At 41.1% G+C, this 10249-nt stretch overlaps 1 long non-coding RNA gene across 18 annotated transcripts; it reads right to left on the bottom strand.

Moving 5' to 3' along the window:
- Nucleotides 1–1077: 1077 nt before the first annotated feature.
- Nucleotides 1078–9467, bottom strand: LOC123128942 (uncharacterized). Of its 18 annotated transcripts, none has more exons than XR_006463519.1 (19): nucleotides 9153–9466; nucleotides 8874–9082; nucleotides 8738–8793; nucleotides 8567–8632; nucleotides 8000–8126; nucleotides 7505–7586; nucleotides 6800–7036; nucleotides 6162–6242; nucleotides 5922–6064; nucleotides 5658–5829; nucleotides 4780–4860; nucleotides 4540–4704; nucleotides 3572–4057; nucleotides 3275–3339; nucleotides 2928–3007; nucleotides 2156–2310; nucleotides 1890–2015; nucleotides 1630–1808; nucleotides 1078–1543 (listed from the first exon to the last, which is right to left on the bottom strand). It is a non-coding gene; the product is annotated as an uncharacterized lncRNA (long non-coding RNA). The 18 variants fall into 18 exon arrangements; XR_006463521.1 differs by having other exon boundaries at nucleotides 1079–1543; nucleotides 2928–2985; XR_006463509.1 differs by lacking the exon at nucleotides 3275–3339 and adding an exon at nucleotides 3393–3467 and having other exon boundaries at nucleotides 1080–1543; nucleotides 9153–9463.
- Between the last annotated feature and the right edge of the window lie 782 nt (nucleotides 9468–10249).

The following is a 10249-nucleotide window of genomic DNA, read 5'->3' as shown; positions in this document are numbered from 1 at the left end:
GGCTTCTAGAACCAGTCGGTCGTCGATGGGAGACGCCCGCCTCTGTCATGCAGCCACCGCGCACGGCGCCGCTCTCCTTCTCCTATCTGACTGAGTTCGACAACTGTCTCGTCGTCACCGTTCTTGGTTCGCCATGGCCAGTCATCAATATCTTGACCACACGGTATGCCTCACTCGCCCTACCTTGACATCTACCGCCGGCTAGACTTGATACATGTGTGCGTAGATTGATCCTATCCCCTAGCGCCATATGCACAAACTCACGCTGCTGGAAAGCCCCAGGAGACCTAAGTGGTTAACTCTTGAAGCAATGAATAAGAGTAGATACTGCCCTGATGTTTGGGTATTGTATCATCAAATCTTTGCGTGAGTGCATATCCTTCCGTGCAGGTTGATTCCCCATATTGATTATTTACTAGCGTTTTCTTAAAACTTTGCTTTGTTTTAGATTGTAAACTCACTGCAGATCCCGCGCAAAAAAAGTAAACTCATTGCAAATTTGCTACTGATCTGATTGGCTCTAGCAGGTTGCGTCAATCATATTACTGAATCCTTTTGAGATAGGCGATGCTAAGATTCACTTGAGATAACTGATGCTCCGCCCTTATTTTAGTAGGATTGCATCAGTTTTGCATAGATTGCAGTATTGTCCATCGCTAAGAAGAACCTCTGAAGAAATTGCTTTACAAAAACGCAAATCTTTTTTGATGGTATGATGCCCATAATATATTTTGTTGTTCAATGCATCTACTATTTGTAAATACTGGTCTGTGCTGAATGTATTTCTGAATAATCAAAATAACTTGATTTTTGCAGGTAACTTTTTCCTATATTCTGCAGTTGTCTTCCAATCATCTCCATATGTTAATGACACTAGATGACCCGTTGCGCCCATGGCGCAAAGGCCAAATGTAAGCCAATTGGTGTAAGAGTGTGAATTAACATATTGTTGTTCAAAAAGAATAGCTCATATACTATATGCAGTAAGTACATAAGATTGGAAATGATACACCAAGTCATGCAGGAAAGGACCCTTGTGATCTTTTTAGATTGGATAGACAATCATGCAGAGGCCTTTGGATATGCACTTGAAGGAGCATATATTTCCTTTATCATGGTTGTTTCAAAAGCATGTGACAGAGTAGTCTAAGTAGCAGATAATCGATAGCTAAATGCACAACACTGTCTCAGGGAATTACATAAGATTGAAAAGGAGGATAAACATAGATGTCTTTGTAGGCATTTATACTAATACTATGTTATATAGCAAGGGGCTCCTGCAGCTTGCTTATATTGAGTAGACAAACAGGCGCAATCCCTTGGAAGTGCATTTGAAGCCGAAAGCATATGCTTGCCCTTCGTTCATGTGTGTCCGACGAAAGAAGTCGCTCCAGCCTTTAGTGATGGTGGCCCTTTTGTCAACTCCCTTGATAAAGCGGGCCGTGACAGTGGTAGTTTCGTCTCCAGTTGTGATTGGAAGTTCACCGTGGTCAGCATCCATGTGTGGGAAAAGGGAACCCATAGAAAAGTGGACATTAAAGTACTGAAAACAGTAGTAAAGGTTATTCACTATATCATTTTATACCATGCTATTATATGAAACAGAACAGAATAATTGCTAAGGATTACCATTCTTTTGCCTTGTGTTGCAAATGTTTCTGTCATGTGGCACACATAGTAGTTATTAGGTGTGGTGGTGTTGTGGATGATCTTTCACAGTGCACGAACATTATGGTTGTAGAGCCTAACTGTGTTGCCCCACACAACGTGGCGACTAAACTCATCTAAGTAGTGCATGCAAGGCTCACCTATGTTAAATTGCACAAAATTATACTTTTCAGTAGCTGTTGCGAGAGCTGATGGAATGGGAAGAGTAATGTAGTTCTTACCACGGAGAATGGACTTTCCAGGCTTTAGATGGATTTTCTTGCCTTTGAACTTTTGGATTGAGCTTACTTTGCGTGGGCGATGAATATACTCGTATCGCTTATTGTGCTTCCGACATAGTGGTTCGTCTGTGTTGAATAGGTAAGGAGATCATTGTAAAAGTTTGCAACAATAGATAGAGGATGACATAAACAAACAGAGGGGCTAATTAGCTTGTGTGTATTTGTGAAAGGCAGAAAATGGTATCCATCGTATAGCATATTCTTACTTTATGATGCTAACAAGCCCTGGAGGCTCTGGGTGACATTGGGCGCAGCATCTGGTCGATCACAATGACCATATGAATTTCAAACACCATGTCAGCTTCCTCTGCTACAACCCCGTGGCCCGCCAGCATTGGATGCTACCAAAGCCGATCCCTCCCTACCAGGACACCAAAATTATCATATGAGAAGATCGTATAGGAAAGAGAAAAAATTGGTTAATCATCCCACTATGCTACTAAATTCCTTGGCTCGGTCAAGGTGCTTTTCAACACCATCACCGAACACAGAGTAAACTGCGCCCATCTCAGTAGCTGCCACACACTGGTGCCAGCCACGCAACAGCAGCAGCGAGGAGGCCGGCGGCATACTTGAACGTTCAAAACTGTTCAAAGCTCTTCAGGTTGTCTATCTATCTCAAATTCCTCTCTCTTTTACCAAAAGTTAGACACGGCCGAAAAGTCAAAGAAACAAAGTTCTTCTGGTTGTGTATCTCTTAGATTCCTCTCTATTTTCTTTAAAATTAGATGTGGTCGAGAAGGAAAAGAAATTAACTTTGTGCACTGTTTATACACACCGAGAGGAGAAAATATATGGAAGAAGTAAAACCAATTAGAGTAGCATCTAGGTTTATAAATATACAAAATTGTCGAGCATGAATTTCCATTTTACACTTTGTCTAGTAGATTAAGTATATAACAAAGCAAATAGTAAATATGTGAGCTAAGTCTCGCTTGTTGGCAAGTAAATGAAAGGCAACCAAAACTGAAGATATACATGTTCTGGACAGGACAGTGGTTGCTTCTGTTTGTTGCTGGCCCTCTTCTGTCCAAGGCTACCAATCATATAGTCAGCAACTAAAACAACCATGAATTAATAAATTAGTTAACCATAATTAACAACAATAGACTTCACATATGAATCCAAAATGGTAATGAACTACCAGCGAAAAAAGGGCAATGAACGGAGGAGACATATATATTTCTTCTCTACAGATTCTTATAGCAACAAAAGCATTTGTGCATAGAAATAAGTGTCTTTCATTGAGCTTTTCAATTCAGCACACATGAGCAATTAACTTTCAAAATCCTAGAATAATAGAGGCATAGGTAGGAAACACCAACCTGCAATAGATGTTGCATAGAGAACTTTTCAGTTCAGCACACATGAGTATTTAACTTGCAAAATCCTAAAATAATAGAGGCATAGGTAGCTACAGTGAGAAAGAGAGGAAACACCAACCTGCAATGATATTGGATAGAGAAAATAAACAAGAACAACCCAGCAGGAGCATATTCCGCAAGCCAATGGCGATAACTAAAAGTAGCAATTTGTGAAACATAACAGAGAAAGTCCAATCACTAAGTTTCATAAGAACACAGACGACAAAGGAATATTGTGAGAGATTGATCTTGGCTTACCTTCTGCCAAGGACGACGTCGACGGCACCGTTGACCACCGCTTCGTCAGCAGCGCACCAGCACCGCGCTTGCTTCAGCAGCTGCTCCACTTATCCTCGGCGGCGCCACAAAGAGAAAAAACGAAAAAGAGGAATCAGGGGAAGAAGCAGAGCAATGAAGAGGAGAAGAGGCAGCGATGGTGAGATGATGAAACAGGAGATGCGGGGATGCAGCCCACACAGGAGCATGGTGGCTAGGGTTTTTACCTCCTACTCTTATCCCTTGGTCAGGCAGCGCTCGATCCAGAAGTACGGCACGCGGCGGCAACGGAGTTCTCCCTCCTCTCCTTCCTTCTCTCTCCCCCTATTATCTTCTCTCTCTCTCTCCTGCAGATCGAATCGAGCACTCCCTCTTCTCCTTCTCTCTCTCCCTCTTATCTTCTCTCTTGTTACATCTTTTAAGCATCTCCAGCCATCCAACTTACCTTTCAAGGCCATACTTCAACAGCTACGTGAAATAGGAAAAAAAATAAGTATTCAAATGATGTAAACAAACTTATTCACATGTATGGTAGATTTAGAGCTCAGAACATATTTTAAAGTGCTTTTGCCTCTGGTTTAAGCACAAAAAGACATGCAATGCATTAGTCTGAGTATACTATCTCAACTGTTTCTCTAATAAAAATAAAGAAGCTATACAGAGAGAATAATATTTAGTAAAACACATATGCGTATATAATTTGTTGATTTCATGATGATCATGCCCCTCTCAGAAAGAATAATTTGTATGAAGCAGGCGTATATTATCTAATTCTAAGCAAGAAAGCTTGGATAAAAAAAAGCTAGTAGCTTATTTTAGATGATTTGTTGTAGCGACTGCGGCACAAATAATCACTTAATCTCGGACTAACTGTAAGCATGTTTTCTATGGATATTTAGCTTTGTACTAACATGGTTCAGCCAAGTGAACTAATCACAGTATTGACTCACCTTTTTAGGACTGAATTTCAGCTTGTATCTAGACAAGCTGTGGGAAAGTCCCAAGCTCCTTGGACCAAGATCCTGTGTGCCCAACCAAGATATAAGCTCACTAAGCTGATTTCTGAGCCCTCTCATTAGCTCCATCACATCACTGTTGTGAACGCAGCCAATTTTCTGCAAAAGCACATAAAACCTGTAAGCGGAACTGGTAATTCTACAGGAACAGTGCAACTAAGGAACCTAACTAACCAGCTTCTCTTTTATAGCATTTCCAAGTTTAGAATCAGCAATAGCTAACGTTTCACCATCGCAATGCTTCAGCTCAAGAAACTACAATAAAGTTATACTGCGTGAGTTAGATTGAGTTAGTAAACGAAAGTATACAAAATATAAGAAACATGACTGAGAGGCATATGAATTATCTCGGCAACTTGTCAAGCACATTATATCGCCAACAAAAATTACAATGGATATCACCAGGAAGAAGCAGGTCAGTGTCCAACTAAACCATTCATCCTCTCATTATTTTGAGCACATAGGCTGACAAAGAGTAAGTGCAGTCATGAATAAGTTGATGGAAAGTCCAGTATTCTAGGTAATCCACTGCGCAGACAAGATATCATCTATCAGCCTGCTTAAGTAAGTTCAGTTGTGGAGTGTTCCTTGTGCAGTTCTTAATAGAAGAAGAAAACACAAAACATGGTATCAATGGTAATGTGATCTTTTGAATACTTAATTAGAGGTTAATGAGAATTAACAATTAGTGATTACAATTACATGAATAAGTTCAGTTGCAATCGAAGTCATTTTTGTTTGATATGAGGGTAAAGTTAATTCAGTTGGGGTTAGGTCACCATGTTGGCTGGTCAATTATGCACACACGGAAATGGATGAAATATCTGAAAATGTAATAGTTACAGTGAGGAATCAAGAAAAATGTACATGTCCTCCTCTTTTTCTTGGTTTTGCATACATCTCTCTCTCTCTCTCTCTTTCTCTCTCTCTAGAACTGGCTAGTAAAATAAAACCTTTTTACTGAAATCTCAAACATGTTTTGGTTATTTCTGCAGCAACAACAACAAAGTAATCACTATCAAAGAAGAGAGGGGGTGGAGGAGCTACCATACCTGTAGATGGGCTGGTGAAGGTGAAGTCGCTGGCAAGATGGTGAGGTCGCCGGCAAGGAGACCCAGCTCTTTCCGAAGACACTGGCTCCCACGCGCTGCTGGGATGGGGGGCGCCGAATCCACAGAACGCCACCCTCGCTGGATGTGGCCACCCCATGCTGTAAGCCTCCGTCTGCAACATCAGTAGTCTGAATATTCATCAGGTAGAAAAAAGGCAAATGCAAAGGAGTTTAGACTTACCTACCAACACCATGGTCTACATACCCAATTGATTAACTATCTCAATCAGCATACACCCAAATTAATTAATTGGATTCTATTCATTGCGGAAAGGGAAATGAACATGAACAAGTCAACTGCTCCATCTGTGTTCTGCCTTCTGCTTGGGCTCCTTTCTCAATCACCCACTACAAAAGTAAGAAATATTTTCGCAGAAGGCATGAAGACGATTAACAAGCCAAGCAAACAGTAGCAGGCACACAAAACAGTGATGTGTGGAATTACCTGTCACAAAACGAATTTATGTCAGGGATATCCTCATTGATATACCAAAAGCAGGCCAGGCTACCAATGAGCCCCTTGTACCTGTCGGAAAGAAACAATAGGGAATAAAATATCGAGGACATGAACAGAAAGAATCAAGAGTGCAGTATAGGAAGCGTCGAAATAAATGTCCCAAACAATTGGTTCTTTCTCAATATAAAGCAAGCAGAACATAGTGTAGAAATAAACATTGCTTCTCTAGAAATTTAATCAAGCTATGAAGGACGTAATGTCAAAATGATAAATGCTGAAAAAGGAAATCACTGCCGTCCATGTATACGTAATATGTGACTGAGTTTAATGCCCAGCAAATGACTGAAGCTTATATGCACATAGCAACATTAAAATCTGCAGGTATTTCTTGGTACAGACCAGACCTACAGAATCTATAACAAAGCATGATACAATCTATTTCTGCACATGGAAATGAACACCATAACGAGAAGGTCAAGTTTATATCATCCCATTGGTTGACAAACTATATCGCAACCTCTGAATCAGACGGACACCATGCAAATGCGACAACAACCAATCACTGAATCTAAGCTTGCAGAAACAGTCACACATAGATCGCAAGAGTGAAAGAAGGGATATAATACCTCTGGAGATTTGCAACCTGATGCTCGACAGTCTCAACCAGTCCACTACAGGGCATCCCTCAGCAGCTCTGTAGCCATAGTTTCATTTTGTGAAAGATGGCATTTTCCTATAAGGTTTTAGAATCCATACCAATATGGAAAAATCATGACTGTGAAATCTCGCTGCAGTTGCCGAGACCATTGCGTAATGCATCTTCTATAAGGTACCAAACAACACAGATACTTGACCTTATGTTCCTGAAGAAAGGAAACTCGGTACTATCAAAATCCTAAAAACAACATCAGACCAGTGAATGGCATTGAAACAAAACCTAAGCAATCAAATCTTATCAAACTATCATGCATACCCTTTGAGAAAGAAAACCGTATATCTTCAGCCAAAGCAAACAATTTTTGCTGCTTAGGTTCTGTCTCAAACTAATAATATTTAGAATTTGTAGCCAACTCATTAGGATCAGGTTATCTTGTCAGTATTTATCCAGTGGTTTAACTTGAATATGATTACGAAGGGCCTCTGGAGAGGCCAATGTGTACTCATTACAGAATTAGTTCAGGAAAAGTAAGTTGAAACCAATGGAATACAATTGTATCACTTCACATACACCAAGAAGAGCAGAAATGAGTAAACGAATAAACATTTGCTCAAGGAGTCCAGATCCAATGGCTAAGCAGCTGTAGCATAATAGATCATAGTATTTTCATTACCTCCCCTATTTCTGGCATCAAAGTCATCTGCCCTCCCTCCTCTCCAAGAAGCAAGGACACAACCAACAGTAGCAAAGGACCCCTGTGAAAGGCAAAGAAAAAGAGTCATACTGGCTTGAACCAATCAAACATAAGAAATGCAGGCAGCTAACCAAGGAAGAACACCTAATTGTGAGTGTGTTTTACTGATAATCTAGATCAAACATTGTTAAAGCAACAACCTTAAACATTACATTGAAGCAACAAATAGAAAGTGCCTAAATGCTAAACAATGGGACCACTTAGCTTGATGCGGAAATTAGAGATATTAGATTTTGAAACTCCACAAGATGTGGTCATGATCTGAAAATTAGGACTAAAATATAATTATGAACATGCATGTATCACACTTGCAAAGAGAGAGACAAAGTGCAGTTATAATTATGAACACACATATATAACTATGTGACACATGACAACTGCAACACCAAAGAAAAACATGGCTTATTGGTTTACCTATTTTGAATTTCTATCATCTCAAATCTGTACAGAACACAAAATTTTAACTCCATGAGCCACCATTGTAACCAATTACCACATGCGTCCCGCCATAATGCCATGAACTAAATTAAGGCATCACCTGCTGTAACACATAGGGTAAAAATACTGAGTTGAACATGACTGAGCATACATATACAATGCATACTACTGATATTTATCATAGTGGCTGTACCTATTTCTTTCAAGTAATTTTCTTGTCATACTAAATCTACAACCTGACAAAACTGCCTGAGTGTACTGAACTTGACTATACACATGTGTGATTTAACACTAACTTTACTACGGGTTTGATTCAGCTCATCATCATGAATTTGGTTGCCACTATACACAGCAGCCGGACGATCACCAACTATTACTATGATTAGCTTTAACAAGGGGACAAATAGTTTAAGTAGTGGTTAGCTCAACAAGAATCTAAACAATCCATGACATTCATCTCCTAAGACACATCCAACAGTTGTGAAGAAACAGTTACATCAGGGTGGGGATTGGAACAAGGACTGAGAGAGACGAGGAACATACCTAGTACAAATCCAATCTCGGTCCTTTTTTCTCATTGTTGATTACCACTGTTGCCATTACGAACACCTACAAAATATGTGTTCTCAACTCCTGAATATCCCACGAGAAATAGTAGCAATGAAAAAGATGAAAGTGGACTTAAATTCAGAGAGATGGAGAGAGAGAGATCACCTTGTTCTTCACCAAGCTCTTCCTCCAGATTCATCCCCTTCTCTTTTTTCTTAGATCTGCACACATATGTTCAGAAAAACAATAAATCAAGAAGTAAAAACTGGGGAGGAAGATGACTCGGACGCGGATGGGCAACCTAGACTGGGGACATGTGACGATGGCCAGCACCGCCTGGAACTCCGACCTTGCTGCTCCTTTCCTCATGACATCGCCTCATCCTCCCTTGCTCCATGCCCACCACAAAGACCACGCCACCCTGCTCTCCTAGGGCGGCGACCTGCGCCTGATCGAGACGCACGGCGCACGGCAGCAGCGGATCCAAAAAATAGCCACCCCAAAACTAACCTAAACATCAAATCAATTAGGATTACTGCCAAGAATCAGAACAAGGAAATGCAAAGAAGAAGGCACATACGTGGCTGAGGGTTGAAGATGTGCGAGCTCTCGGCAAAGGTGGCCATGGAAACACCTCCGCCCTCCCGTTCGTCGTCGCCGGCCATGACGACCTGGACAAGCTTGTCGCCGTCGCCGTCGGAGAAGCTCGCCTCCACACCAGCAGCTAGCGGGCGCCGACTTGGGGGAGCTGCCGGCGAGGCTCTGGCCTAGGTCGGAGAGGCAAGCAGGGGATCCGGCGTCGAGGAAAGAGGAGATGAGGGGACGAGCAGGGAGAGGGACGGGGCGGCGTGGGAGAGAGGAGGGAGCGAGCGAGGAGATAAGGCGGTTGCTTTACTTTTTCCTTTTACCCCTCGTCCATCTAGGGTTTCTTGCTTTTGTTACGCAGAATTGAACGAAAGGCACGTCATTCTTTTGACCCACACATAACGAGCCCCACTTGTCATTCGCTCTTCAAACAGCCATGGACGTGAAAAAAAACCGACGGCCCACCACACGCCAGCAGCCAAAAGGGAGCTACAGGGAAGGAATCCAGCGGCCGAACGAGCATCGCGCACGCGGGGGCGCTAGAATGGAGGGTAGTGTAGGAGGCTTTATATGTTAGATGAGTTACTTTAGCATTTATGTGGACCTAAGAATATTGACAACTATAGGCTGAACAATTGAAGGAAGATGATAAAAAACAGTTGAAGGAATATCAACGTATTTTTTGCATCCATTCTCATTAGCCTTCCATGGACCTAAAAGTTGTATTGTGAAACAACATACAAATTGTTTGAAAGTTGTCAAAACTCCAATGGATATACATCAATAGTGAACACTGCTTATTTTTTTCTAACCTATATATGTGTATTTCTTCCGTATGATTTTGTATTTGTTATTTACGATGAAACTTTGGTGGTTGTGCTATCAAATGCCAATTTCCCGATCTATAGAAGTAAGAACATGTCCTCCTATAATTATCATTATTGATTGTTATTATTTGATTCCTATTGAATTGCTTTATTTCTACACCTTCAGCATGGCTTTGTTCAATTGGTAAGATTTATTTTACTAATCCCTCCTCATTGTCATAGTTGTTTGACTTAAAGTGCATGTTGTTTGGAATTGGTTATCCCG

This window comes from Triticum aestivum, chromosome 6A, assembly GCF_018294505.1.
Source record: "Triticum aestivum cultivar Chinese Spring chromosome 6A, IWGSC CS RefSeq v2.1, whole genome shotgun sequence".
Classification (NCBI taxonomy): Eukaryota; Viridiplantae; Streptophyta; class Magnoliopsida; order Poales; family Poaceae; genus Triticum; species Triticum aestivum.
This window is presented reverse-complemented; position numbering and strand designations above follow the sequence as displayed.